Raw genomic sequence first — 13,111 nt, forward strand, 5'->3', positions numbered from 1 at the left:
GGGCCTTCCCGGGACACAGGAATTGTCCTCGTTGCCATGATGACGAGCATGGGGTCGGCACGTTTGCAGGACTTCCACAGGCCTTTTCTCCCCTGTCCCCGCCCCGTGCCTTCAGAGGAGGCCCCAGGGGAGCCGTCGGCTTCTGAAGCACAGGTGGGCTTCGAACCCAGGACTGGCCGACATCCCCACCCCCACATCCCCTGTGCCACCAGCTGTCTCATGCTCCTCCCAGACAAGGGCCGGGGAGGTGTCCTTGCAGAAGCTGGTTCTAGAACATTCAGGGATGGTTTCAGGGGACACAGTCTCATCTTTAAGAAAGAGCTGGTGGAGTTCCTGTTGTGGCTCAGTGGGTTAAGAACCCAACTAGGATCCATGAGGACACGGTTTGGATCCCTGGCCTCATGCAGTGGGTGAAGGATCCGGTGTTGCCGTGAGCTGTGGTGCAGGTCGCAGATGCGGCTTGGATCCTGCACGGCTGAGGCTGTGGTGTAGGCCAGCAGCTGCAGCTCTGATTCCCCTGCCCTGGGAACCTCCATATGCCACCCGTGCAGCTCTAAAAAAAAAAAAAAAAAAAGAGAGAGAGAGAGAGAAAATAGAAGAAACGGTATCTTTGAGGCTGGGCAGACTTCCGAGGGTTCCATCAGCTGGTCCAGGGTGACTGTGTCCTCTGTTCCTTCTCTCGGGGACCACAGCAGAGGAGAAGGGGGCAGGACACGGGTGGGGTGGGGGTGGGGGGAGACCTCTGAGTCCTCTCCACCCCCGGATCCAGAGAGACTCAGGCCAAGGTCAGGCTTAACAGCAAGTGAGATTTCTTATTTCCTGCCTGCCTCTGGAAACAGAGGAAAACAACTCTCAATCATGGTCAGAACTGTCAGCTGGAAGAAAGCTGTCGCTCTCGATTTAGAATTTTAAACAGTTTATTAAACCTGCAGGGAGGGGCAGGCCCCTGAGCCCGCCCGCCCCGGGAGAGGGGACCAGGGCACAGAGCAGGGCTCCACGGGCTCCGAGACACCATCCTGTCCTCAGTCCCGGGCACACCTCTCACGCACATGGGCCCTCGTGACAGTACCGATGCCAGTGGCCCCAGCCATCAATATCTTGTTGGCTGAGTAGGTGTGGGGAGACCTCAGGCATGGGCATGTTTTTATGGACACTTGTGCTTCTTCTGTGCAGCCAGGGAGCTGGATGGATGGGTGCCAGGCCCTCCTGCTTCCCCTCCTCCATGAGCCCGTCTCCTGGGGTCCCACAGGAATCCCTCTCCTTGAGGCTGTGCCTCCCCCGCCACATGAGCTGTAGGACGTAATGCCCTCTGTCTTGGCTTCCTGATCTCATGGCCTTGTTCCACCCATCGCCATCCCCTGGGACCAGGGGCTCTGAGGCCGGCTCCCCTGAGTCCCCTTCTATGTCCCCTGTCTCAGGCCTGGCTGTGGCACGTCCTGCTGTTTCCTCTGACTTGGCCCCGGGGGCGGGGGGAGCATTATTAAGGCTTTGGATGCGTCCACAAGGACGGGTTGTGTCTGGTTCCATCTGGAGCAGAGAGAGCAGGCATGTGGAGGAGGGGCTGCTGCTGATGGAAGGTGGCAACTTGGCAGACGGCTGGCGGCGAGGGGGGAGCACGAGGGGCGAGACCCCGCTCTGCCCTCGCTTTCAAGGAAATGACTCTTGGTTCCGGAAATAAAGGTCTCAGGCAGGTGTCAGAGGAAGGCGAGGGGCCAATTAAAATCCTACAGGAACCAAGTGTCCCAGGCCTGTGCCTGGTTCCCGGACAGACCTCCTCTGGCTCCCTGGGGGACGTGTTCTGTTCAGGGAGACAGAGGATGAGCAGATAAACCTTGGACAGCGTGATAACGGGTGTCAATCCGTGTCTATAACACGGATAGAAAGGCTGGGGCCGGGAGGACTCTGGGTTTTGTTACAGAGGCGAGCCCGGGACAGGGTCTCGGAAGAGGTGGTCTGGAACTGACACCTGATCCGCCGTCACACAGAGATCCAGGTTCAGAACTTTTGGCAGCGGGAACAGGTGCAAAGGCCCTGAGGCAGCAGGAGCTTGCTGTGCTTGAAGGACAGAGGGAGGGTCTCTGGGCCTGCGGCCAGTACAGCATGAGGATGAAATCTGAGAAGGAAGTGAGGATTGCAGAGCCTTGAAGACCAAATAGAGACCTTGAATTCTATTCAAAGTAGAATCGGAGGCCAGAGAAGGAAGCCACGTGGGTGCGGCCGAGATAGAACAACTGGCACCCAGCTAGCCCTTCCCCAGCCAACAGTTATGCTCCTTCCTCCTGGCAGGCAGTTCCCTTCATGGCTCAGCAGGTTATGAACCTGACTAGTATACATGAGGATTCGGGTTTGATCCCTGGCCTCGCTCAGTGGGTTAAGGATCCAATGTTGCCATGAGCTGTGGTGTAGGTCACAGACGTGGCTTGGATCCTGTGTTGCTGTGGCTGTGGTGTAGGCTGGCAGCTGTAGCTCTGATTCTACCCCATAGCCTGGGAACCTCCATATGCCATGGCTGGGGTCCTAAAAAGCAAAAAAAGAAAGAAAGAAAACAAAGAAAGAAGGAACGAAATTAAAGACGAATTCTCTGGCAGTCTATTGGTTGAGGATCTGGCATTGTAATTGCTGTGGCTCAGGTCACCACTGTGGTGTGGGTTTGATCTCTGGCCCAGGAAATTCTGCATGCCATGGGCCCAGCCAAAAAAAAAAAAAAAAAATTTTAAAGAATACTGTATTAATAAGTGGACAAATGGGAAAACTCAACAACTCTACAGAATAATGAAAATACTAAAAAATTACACTCTCGAATTAAAAAGAATAATAATTGCAATGAAAAATTCACTGGATTGGCTTCACACTGTATTAGAGATGACAGGGGGACAAATACGGGATTTTAAAAACAGACCAATAAAAATTATCCACCCCTGAGTGCCCTGGTGGCTTCATGAGTTGGGGATTCAGCCTTGTCACTGCTGTGGCTCAGGTTCGATCCCTGGCCAGGGAACTTCTACGTGCCTCAGCTTGGCCAAAAAAAAAATCATGAGCACTCCAGAACAGAGAGTTTTTAAAAAGAAGAAAAATGAACAGGCAGAGAAAGAGCAATTTTTTCAACCAATGGTGCAGCTGTTCTGACTGGGCCGCATTCTGGCCCCTGGGCTCCTGCCCATGCAATGCTGGTCCCGGCCCCCAGGCCCCCATTTGGGCTCGATGACACTGGATGAGCTGGGGTGGGTGGGCTCAGGGCGGGGGCAGGCTGAGCCTTGGTCCTAGGAGCCACGTGTGTATGTGGCCCAGTAGGGCCGGGAACCAGGAGAAAGGACCCCCGGGCTGTGCGTCTTCCCTCTTGGTCCAGATCCTCAGATTGGCAGTTCATACCCATCGATCACTCGGTCTGTGCTCAGCAGGGGTCGTTGCTGAACACACAGCAGTAAACAAGACAGACAGGGCCCTGCGCCCTTGGCCTGACCTTTGACCTTCCAGAATGGGGGCAACCCACAATTCATAAGTAAGCAAAGTGCTGGTGATGGGGGTTGATGCCGGCGGGCTTGGGAGTCACAGGCGAGCCCCGAAACACGCCTGGCCGGTGGGAAGCTCTGGTTAGTCTCACTCAAGAGAAGGGGTTTCACCAAGGCCGTTCTACCTCAAGTTTCAAAGGCCCAGGGACGTGGTCACAGGCACAGAGAGGGACCCAAGTCCCCAGGACTATAGGCAAAGCCTCTGGTCCCTGAGCCACAGAGACGGGAAGGGCTGGAGTGCCCGCTGTGTCCATGGAGGGGCTGAGGGCACAGCCAGAGTGCCCGCTGTGTCCATGGAGGGGCTGGGGGCACAGTCAGAGTGCCCTCTGCATCCATGGAGAGGCCGGGGGCACAGCTGGAGTGCTCGCTGTGTCCATGGAGGGGCTGGGGGCACAGCCAGAGTGCCCTCTGCATCCATGGAGAGGCCGGGGGCACAGCTGGAGTGCCTGCTGTGTCCATGGAGGGGCTGCCTTGGCAGGTGGTGAGCGCCCATCACCGCAGGTGTGCGAGTGTTCCCCACCCACCGGGAAGGCTGCTGAAGGGACTGGAGGGGCCCAAAGGGATAGAGAGGCTGCAGGGGCTGGGGCGGGGGGCACGGGTACGTGACTCTGGCCCTCCTGGCCTTGTTTTTCTCATCCATGAAATGCCAGGGAAGGTGGGACCACCGGCCAGGCCCGAGCTAGAAAACTTTCTCAACCCACAGCCCGAGGCCGGGGGGCGGGCACTGCAGGCCCCCCTCTGCCCTCGCCTTCTGGGCGGCAGAGCCTGCTTGCCGGCCGTGCGCTGTTCCTCCCGTGGGGAAGGGGGCCTCCTCCTCCGACCCTCCTGTCCCCCAGGCCCAGCTGTCCCCGGCATCCTCAGGACGGGTTTTGCTCACTGTGGGGAGGCGAGGTCGACGCCCGCTGTCCCCCCTTGGCTCCTCCTCACAGTCCTCACGACCCTGCGACCCTGCGGAGGGACCAGGTAGCTGCCAGGGGCCAGAGGGGATCAGGCGGGGCCCCGCCTGGGGGAACAAAGCTGAAAGGGGCGAAACAATGGGAGCTCAGAGCCCAGAGGGCTTCCTGGAGGAAGGGAAGCCCTGTCTCCCTTCCCTTTGCCTCTTCTCCTCTCTCTCGTGTGCTGGGACCCTGGGCTGGCCGTCCTGCTCAGGGCCTCTCTGCCGCTTCTCTCTCCTGTGCCTCTGTCTGTCTGTCTCCGTCGCTTTGGGTCTGGATGTCCCTTTCTCTCCCCTGTTCCTCTCCACCGGCTCTCGCCTCGTCTCACGGTGGCTCCGTCTCTCCCAGCCCCTCCCCGAATCCCATGAGTGACAGGGCGGCCAGCTGCCACTCTCTCTCCTCTCTGCTCGGGGCCCCCAGCCTGGGGGCGGGTGTGGTTTTTCACAGCCCCCCAGAGAAGGGGGACCTAGTAGTAGAAGCCCCGAGTTTAGGTGTGGATGGGAGTGCCGTGGCCATCAGGTTGCAGAATGTGGGGTGCGTTGTGGGGACTGTCAGCCCCCAGGGGAGAATCCAGGGGGTTCACCAGGTGACCAAACGCAGGGCAGGCAGGACTCACAAGAGGGGACGGATACTCTGGGCTCTGGCCCTATGGGGTGACCGTCCCCGGGGCCCCTCTAATGCTCAGACCAGAGCCCAGACCCCTGGACTCAGTTGGGGTCCCGTAAGCAGGGGCGGGGCCTGGGGCCTCAGGGAGTGACAGGGAGGCCACGGGCCCAGGAGACCCCCGGGGGGGCTGGGAAAGGGGGCTTGTTGCTAAAAGGGGGCCCTGCTCTCCTCTCCTTTGCCTCCCTGTACCTGGAATCTCCTGGGTCCTGCCTTGTCTGATGCAAGCCCGGAAAAATGGACTTCTCATCCATCCCACTCCCCTGGGACCCCCAGGACCAAGAGAGCACCTGCACACAGTAGGGGTTCCACAGTAGTTGTGGAGGCGGGGAGGAGTCCGGGTGGCTGAATGGACCCATCCGCCTTCCCACCACAGGGGTTACCATCACAACTCCACCTGCCGCAGGACACAGGCGACCAGGGTGGATCGGTGACCGGCTGGGCTGGGCTGGACGGCCTGTAATCCGCCGTACGCACGTTCTCAGACTGTGAGCATTTGCCCGGAATATAGTGTTCAGAAAACGGTGTGCAGGGGCTGCACAGGGGAACATCACACGGCCGGCTCCAAATCCCTGAGCGCTTCTGGGGGTTTCGTTCGCTTGACCAATGAATAGGAACGGAGGATGCTCCCGGCCCTGCAGAAGCAAGGTCCTGCCTGGGGGCGTTTCTACCCCGTGGAAGAGACAGGCGTGAGCCAGGTCAGGGGCACAGAGCACAGACGGTCTTGGGCAGGCGCCTGCAGAACAGAGGCTCCGGGAGACCTGCCTGGCAGGGGTGTGGCAGGCGGCTCTCTGCCCCAGGGCACAACCTGGGTCCTCGAAGGGACCTGTGATGGGGCCTGGTCAGCCACCCCCAGGGTGCCGGTCATGGAGCCGAGCCCCTCCCCTGCTTGTGAGCAGCCCTGGGTCTGGAGGGTGGGCTGAGCTCCATCTCCGGGGTGGGCCTCCAGTGGCTGCAGCTGCATCACAGCCTCTAGGCAACCTGTCGCCTGTTCCCGAGGGCACGGGGTTGGGGGGTGGGTGTGGGCCTTCCTAGCCCCCAGCCCTCTTGTGGCCTTGGGAGACAGGCCTGACCGTCCCCAATATAGGAAGCAAGTGGCGTTTGGCCCGGGGTGGCTGAGAGGAAGGGTGGACACCCCAGACACAGGGGGACAGGGGTGTGGACAGGAGACCTGTGTCTGCAGGTCTCTAAAGGGGCTACGCCTGCTGTGTGAGAGGCGGCCTGGCCCACCCTCTGCACCGAGGCTACGGCACATTCAGCAAACACACACACACATGCATGCACACATGCGCACACATGCACACGCACGCACACACATGCACATGCACGCACACATGCACACGCACGCATGCACACATGCACGCACACGCATGCACATGCACGCACACATGCACACGCACGCATGCACACATGCACGCACACGCATGCGCCACGCACAAACCAGGGCACTTTCTTCCCTACAGGCTGGGGCAAAGCAGATGAGCAGACACTGATGGCCTACCGTGCGCCCGGCGCCTTCCCCATGGTTCCTGCAGCCCCACCAGCCCCAGGAGTGGGAACCGCTGCCCGACTTGGCAGGAGGGAGAGCACGACCCTGAAGGAAACGTCCAGAACCAGGTTGAGCCACCTCCCCGCCCCCCAGGGCAACAGACTGATTCCGAAGGTGGAGCCACCCCTGGGTCCCGACACCCCATCCTTGGCTTTGGGTGGGCAAAGGAGATGATGTTTCGGGTGCCTGATGAGGACAGTGTGCCAGGCCAGCACCAAATCGCCAAAGAGGAAGGTTCCAGAGTTGGCTCTTGGACAGAGGTGGGGCCAGGAATGATCTGGGTTTGAGTACCCCCTCCCTCAGGAGCCTGGCACTGCCACCCTCTGGCAGGGGACCGGGCAGGTTCTTTTCCTGTCTGTTTAGCTCTTGCAGGTCTTTGGAGACTCGTGGTGGGCTTGGGGGGAAGGGGCATATGTTCCCCTCCTTATGAAACAGGACCCGAGCACCTACTATGTGCACAGACTTTGGAATAGACCCATGAACTAGACAGACCAGGGCCCTGCCATCCTGAGACCTCAGTCCAGCTGGGGAGAGGCACAGAGTGGACATTAACGGCGAGCCCTCATTCCAGCCCATTCTCGGACCCCAGCCCTGCTCTGGGCAGGTGCCCCCAGGGCGCTCCGTCCCTTTCCAGATGGAGAAACTGGGGCCGCCTTGGGAGGGAAGCACCGTTTGGCCGGAGCAGAATCCCCGCCTGGGCCCTGAGCTGGGGGCCGTCCTCACCAGAGGGATGTCCCCTGGTCTGGCTCCCGCTTCTCGGATGAGGACACCGAGACCACACCCTTTAAATGCCTCTGTCTCTCCCTTCTAGAACCTTCCCAGAAAGCGACAACTCAGCCCAGAATGGGCTAGTTTGAGCCGCTGGAAATCTCAGCTGGGATCCTGGCGTCTGGGGAAGGGCCGGGCTCTAAAAATAAACCACTCGCCTGAGCCTGGGAGCAGCCGGCGGGCGCCTGGTGAGAGAAAGCTGACGCCTGGCGCTCCTGGCAGATGACAGTGGGCCTGGCCCGGCCGGATTGTCCTCGTCAGGCAGCTGGCCCTCAGCACAGGCTGGTGGCAGGTGGCAGCCAGGAATATTCCACCCCGGCTCCCGGAGGCACCCACCACCACCTGCGCCACGCACAGGACACATATGCCCCAACCTGGGACGTGCGCCACAGAGCAAGGCTATAGCTGCCCCCCTGGAAGGGGCTGGGGGCAGACGCCGGGGACGCCTGGAGGGACCGTCCGTGTGCCGGATAGCGACAAGCCTCAGCACAGGTAAGGGGGATGTCTCCCCAGGCCCCAGAGGACTGAGCTGTGAGCCTGGGGGTGAGAGGGGTTCTGGGGGCTTGGTGTCCGCCCTCAACTCCTGGGATCCAGGTCGGTGGGGGGCACTGCCACGTCCCTCCCTGCTCCGCGCCCCCAGCCTGGTGGGGAAAATCCTGCCCTTTCCAGCTCCGCATGCTCTCAGCCAGCGCGGAAATATCAGGGTCCTGGTGGCTTAAGTAGAAGCCGGCTGCAGGTTGACGCGTCTGCAGGAGCCAAGGTGAAGTTTGGAGGCAGGCGCCGTGCAGGGTTGCAAGTTTGCAGGGAGTCTGGAGCCTTCTAGGGAGAACCATCATCTCCCCCTTCAGCCCCACGGTGGGTGGGGGGCAAGGACAGAGGGCCGTGGTCCCGCCGGAGGGATGGGAGGCAGCCGCCAGCCTGGTTGGAAGCACTGTTTGGGCAGAGATCTCTTGGAAGATGGGGAGACATGCCAGAGACACCCGTTTCTCTGGGCAGGTTTTGAGATCCCCGATTCTGCATTGTATTTCAGGGTTCACAGGGAGAAACCTTCCAGTAAAAGGTGGGGCTGCTTTGGGCACTGAGCTGGGCATGATGGGGCCGAGGTGAAGCGTGGGCCCCCGTCTGGGATCTTGGCACCTTTGGCCCCCGTGCTCAGACAGGCTGTCAAATCTGACTTTCTGCGCCTAATCCCTGGGGCAGGTGTTCACCTAAGGGCGAGGTGATAGGTGCGCCTCCCGCCGCCTCCCGGTTCCAGGATGAGGAAGGCGGGGAGAGGGGCTGGGGGCTGAGGCTGGCCGCCTTCCCCATGTCGTTCAGCAGGGCAGGTGCTGGGAGAGGGGACTGGACCGGCCCTGTGAGGGCCGCCCAGGCCTCTTCTGGGCACCCAGCAGGGTGTCACTTAGGATGTGGGATTAATCAGGATGGTTTCTCTCCAGCCTCCAGACAGGCTCGGCTGGAGCGGGGGGCTGTGGTACGTGGCTCCAGGCACGAGGCTGCAGGAAGGAGGGCGGGGCTGGTGCCGGAGGTAGGCGCTCGTGTGGTCTGTGGAGAGATGCTGAGTGGCGCCTGGGCTCAGGCTGGACACATCCTTCCTGCGAAAACACAAGGAGCCTTCACGCCGGGCCTCCGTGCCCCCCCTTCACCCTGCTTGCTACCTGTTTGGTCCCTCAGAGTCACCTCCAGGAGCTGGTGCCCTTCGACCTTCTCCCACGATCTCCCAGAGCCCTGCTCAGGGGCTGCTGCCTGCTCACCAGCCCAGTAAACCCATCCCACCACCCCCTGCTTCTGTGCGACTTCCTATTCTCCTCTGTTGCCCGCGTCACCAAGACCAGCAACTGAGTCTTGTCAGCATCAGGCTGAAACCTCCACTCAGGCTTGCTCCTGATGCTACTGCTCCCCGGCTGCGCGGGTCTTGGTGAAATACTTGGTCCCTGAGCCTCAGTCTTCCCACCAGGCAAATGGGGGGAGGCTGCCTTGTTGTGGGGCTGTAGAGGTTGGCAGAGCTTCTGGGTAGGAAGTGAGACATCTTGCACGGAGAGTAAATGCTTCTATACCAGGATGGCCTCTTCTGCTTTAGACACGTGCCCTGGGGGCCAGGACTTGTCAGCACAGAGCCTGGCACACAGTGGGTGTGCAACAGTGCATGTCGGTTTCACACACACACACACACACGAGGGCACGGCCACTCTGACTTGACATTCACACCAACCCGTGTGGCTGGGACCACGAGGACAACACTGCTGAGATATCCTCTCGCCCTCCATGGCCTGGTGCTGCCCCCGCCCACATGGCAAGCTGAGGGGTTTGGGTCCAGGGCACTCGGGTCACCTTCCAGAGGGGCGGGTGGAGCCCCGGGAACATGCGAGGCCCGAGTCATGGTCAGAGGCAGCGGTTTAGGAGCAGGCCTCCTCCTCAAGCCGGTTTCCGTCCCGGCTAACTCAGCTCCTGTCTTACGTGTGCGAGTGGACGCCCCGCCTCTGCCTCCAGCGCCTCTGAAGCGGGCCTGTCCCCAAGAGCCGCCTCTGACCTGCACGGCCTTTGTGATGCCCGGGAGGCTGGGGGTGCCGGAGGTGGCGGCCGTCTGTGGACCCATGACGAGGTCACAGGAGCATTGTAGCAAAGGCCTGAAACCGAACATGTCCCTGCCTTAGCGACAGTGACCCTGCGTGCCAGTGACCAAATGTCAGGCCAGGGCCACATGCTTGACAAGCTCTCTTACACATCCAGCCATCGGTGCGACTGCATGTGGACTTTAACACGGAGAGGGAGGTAGAGGGGCTGCTGGAACCCGCCGTGCCTGCTGGCCACACTGACAGGCCTGCTGCCGGCGCCAGAGCTCAGCTCACACGTCCGGAGGCTGTGCTCTTGGCTGGTGCCTACCCCTGTCCACATACCACCCCCCAGCTTCTAGGCTGAGGGTAAAATCCACCCTAGGGGTGCCCTGCTGGGCTTAGCTCTTGTCACTTTATCCAGACTGATGCTGGCAGTCAGGGTGGCATCTTTCCCGGGGATTTCCCCGCTTTGGAGGCAGGCACATCTCCACTGTACTGGTCAGCTCTTGCTGCAACGGTGCTGTGTAACAAACAACCCCCAAATCTCTGTGCCTTGCAGCAACCAAACGTGCTTTTCCTGCTGCGGGTCTGGGGTTTGGCTGACCTTGGTTGGGCCTGGCCGGGCTGGGCCAGGCCGTGATCCGTCTGGGGTCTGCTCCGTGTTGTCAGTCTGAGGCTCCGTCTCCTCTGGGTTGTGGCTGAAGAGCAAGAGGCCAAACCAGCTCAGCTCGTGAATGGCCTTGCTGCTGCCTGAGGGGGCCCAGGGAGAGGAATGGAGCAGAGACGGGGAGCAAGGATGTGTCACCGCGGGGAGGGGGCTCCATCAGGGGGTTTCAGTAGGAGGAGGAGGGGGCAGAGGGCATCTGGAAGGGGGCGCTGCCTGGGCAGAAAGCAGGAGGCAGAGACTGGCTGGCTGGGCTGCCACTTGCTGAGCAAGCCGTGGGCCATCCCGGGGGCCTGGACGTGGCAGAGGGCACAGCCCCGGGGCCCCTTTCAAAGGCAGTTCTGCTGCAGCTCCTGCCTGAGAACTGCCTTAAGCTCCTCTGGCACCCGCTCCGAATTAAGCAGTAAACTGGAAACCTCTGATCTCATTACTTCAATTATAATTGTCCCCTCTCTTTAATCCTCCACTGTGGCAGAGCCTGGGGACATGGAAGCTCCCGAGGGGCCCCCAGCTGGCCGCCAAGAGGACGGTGGCTGAAAGGTCACTCACAAATACTCCAGTTCCCATTAATTTGCAAAATAAAGAATACACAGTCCCGAAGCCCTTAAGCTACGGAGGTATTTAAATACCAGCCGTTCGCAAACACAGAGGGAAGAGGAGTTATTTTTCCAGGTTAAATACTCTCGCATCTCCCCAGATTTCAAGACACCCCCACCCTCCACCCCCCAGGCAGGGAGGGCACTCAAGGTAACAGATCTGAGAGCAGAGGCCTTTGTCCTGGATGTTCTTCCATTCCCTCCCCGCACCCCGCACCCCGCACAGCCCTGGACCCTTCCAGGTGGAGACAGCAAGGCCTAGATTTAAGCGGCTCCAGTGGTGTAGCTGTGTGCCCCTGGGCACACCCCGGAGCCTCTGGGAGCTCCTGTTTATCCATCCGCAAATGGGCTGATGAGTTAAAAAACAAAACTGACACAGTCCCATCATGGGGGGTTTTGTTTGGTGGCATTTGGAGTCGAGAGCCGGAGGGGCAGCTGCTGCTGATGGGAGGGGCCTGCAGCTTGGCAGGTGGCAAAAGGCCCTGGGGAAGCGTGAGGTGCGGGTCCCAGTTCTATCGTCACTTTCAGGGTCCTGGAGTTCCCGTTGTGGTTCAGTAGGTTAAGAACCCAACGTAGTGTCTGTGAGGACATGGGTTCGGTCCCTGGCCTCACTCAGTGGGTTAAGGAGCTGGCATGGCTGTGGCTGTGGTGTAGGCCGGCAGCTGCAGCTCCGATTGGACATCTAGTCTGGGAACCTCCATGTGCCGCGGGTGTGGCCCTAAAAAGGAAAAAAAAAAGGGGGGGGTGATGATTCCTGCTTGGGTCAGTGGTCCAGGAGGGCGGGGAGAGGGTGTGCAAATGCTGGGAGGGGTGGCAGCCTGTGCACCCGGAAGGGGGACAGGGAGAGGGAGCCACGGAGGGTCCCAGAGGGAAACAGGCACGGGAGGTTGATCACTCCTCACCTGCGGCTGAGACTCTGGAGGGAAACAGGCCCAGCGACCACCGCAGAGAGAGGCCCCCCTGCTCCCCCTGCAGGAGGGAACATCGGGGAGGGGGGCCGGGGAGGTGGGGCCTGGGAGGGCCTTGTGCCCCCTCCAACCCCGAGGACGGAGGAGGACCCCCCTCCCCCGCAAGGGAGCCCCAAGCCAGTTCAAGGTCAGAATCAGGAAAGGAAAGACAGGAGCCCATGTGTTAACAAATGAATGATTGAAAAAAAAAAAAAAAAAAAAGATTGAACCTCTAAGAGGGGTCCTGTGGAAGCCAGTTTAGGAAGAGCATGAATTAAGCTGTCAGTCGGTCACCACCCGGAGCTGACAGCTGGGGTCCTTTCCGCAAGCCTCCTTTTTATCCTGCTTCAGAAGGGGCCATGGTTGAGAGCCCACTAAGGAGCCAGCGGGTCTGGGTACAAGGCCAGCCCTGCCACCTGTGGGTCTCGAGTGCTTCGCTGTCCCGGGCCTCGGGTCCCTGCCTGCACATGGGGCTGGTTGGCAGAACCATCCAAGTTAATTTGCTCGAAGCACCTCGCGCAGCGCCAGGCCCGTGGGGCTCTCCAGGGGTGGCCGGCTGTCCTCCCAGGGACATCTCTTAAAGGACCTCTTCTGATCCTGGGCGACCTTGGCCGGGATCCGTGGCGACCTGGTGGGGGACAGTAGCCTTGTAACTTGGAGTCTTCTTTGGAGGGTTTTCCCCTGAACTGCTTTTCTGGGGCCGCCTCTGATAGCAGGAGATGGAAGGGGGTGTGGGAGGGGGCCCTGGCCTCCAGACCCTGCCCCTCACGGTTGGGGGGAGTTGGGGGACACAGATGACACCCCTCTGCTGGGCCTGCACCTCTAGAAACCCACCTGGACCTGGAGGCAGTTAGTCTTGCCCTCCCTCAGTCCCAGGGGCGGAGAGGAGGCTCAGGGTCTGCTTCCCCCACCCCCTTCCTCCCAGGAG

At 60.5% G+C, this 13,111-nt stretch overlaps 1 protein-coding gene across 1 annotated transcript in view; it reads left to right on the forward strand.

Moving 5' to 3' along the window:
* Nucleotides 1-7,595: 7,595 nt before the first annotated feature.
* Nucleotides 7,596-13,111, forward strand: part of SHISAL1 (shisa like 1) — a 144,109-nt gene continuing 138,593 nt past the window's right edge. Inside the window, exon 1 of the mRNA XM_047786030.1 lies at nt 7,596-7,916. The gene's annotated coding sequence lies outside the window, so the exon portion shown is untranslated. The remainder of the gene's footprint in view (nt 7,917-13,111) is intronic.

This window comes from Phacochoerus africanus, chromosome 7 (genome assembly GCF_016906955.1).
Source record: "Phacochoerus africanus isolate WHEZ1 chromosome 7, ROS_Pafr_v1, whole genome shotgun sequence".
In the NCBI taxonomy this organism is placed as follows: domain Eukaryota; kingdom Metazoa; phylum Chordata; class Mammalia; order Artiodactyla; family Suidae; genus Phacochoerus; species Phacochoerus africanus.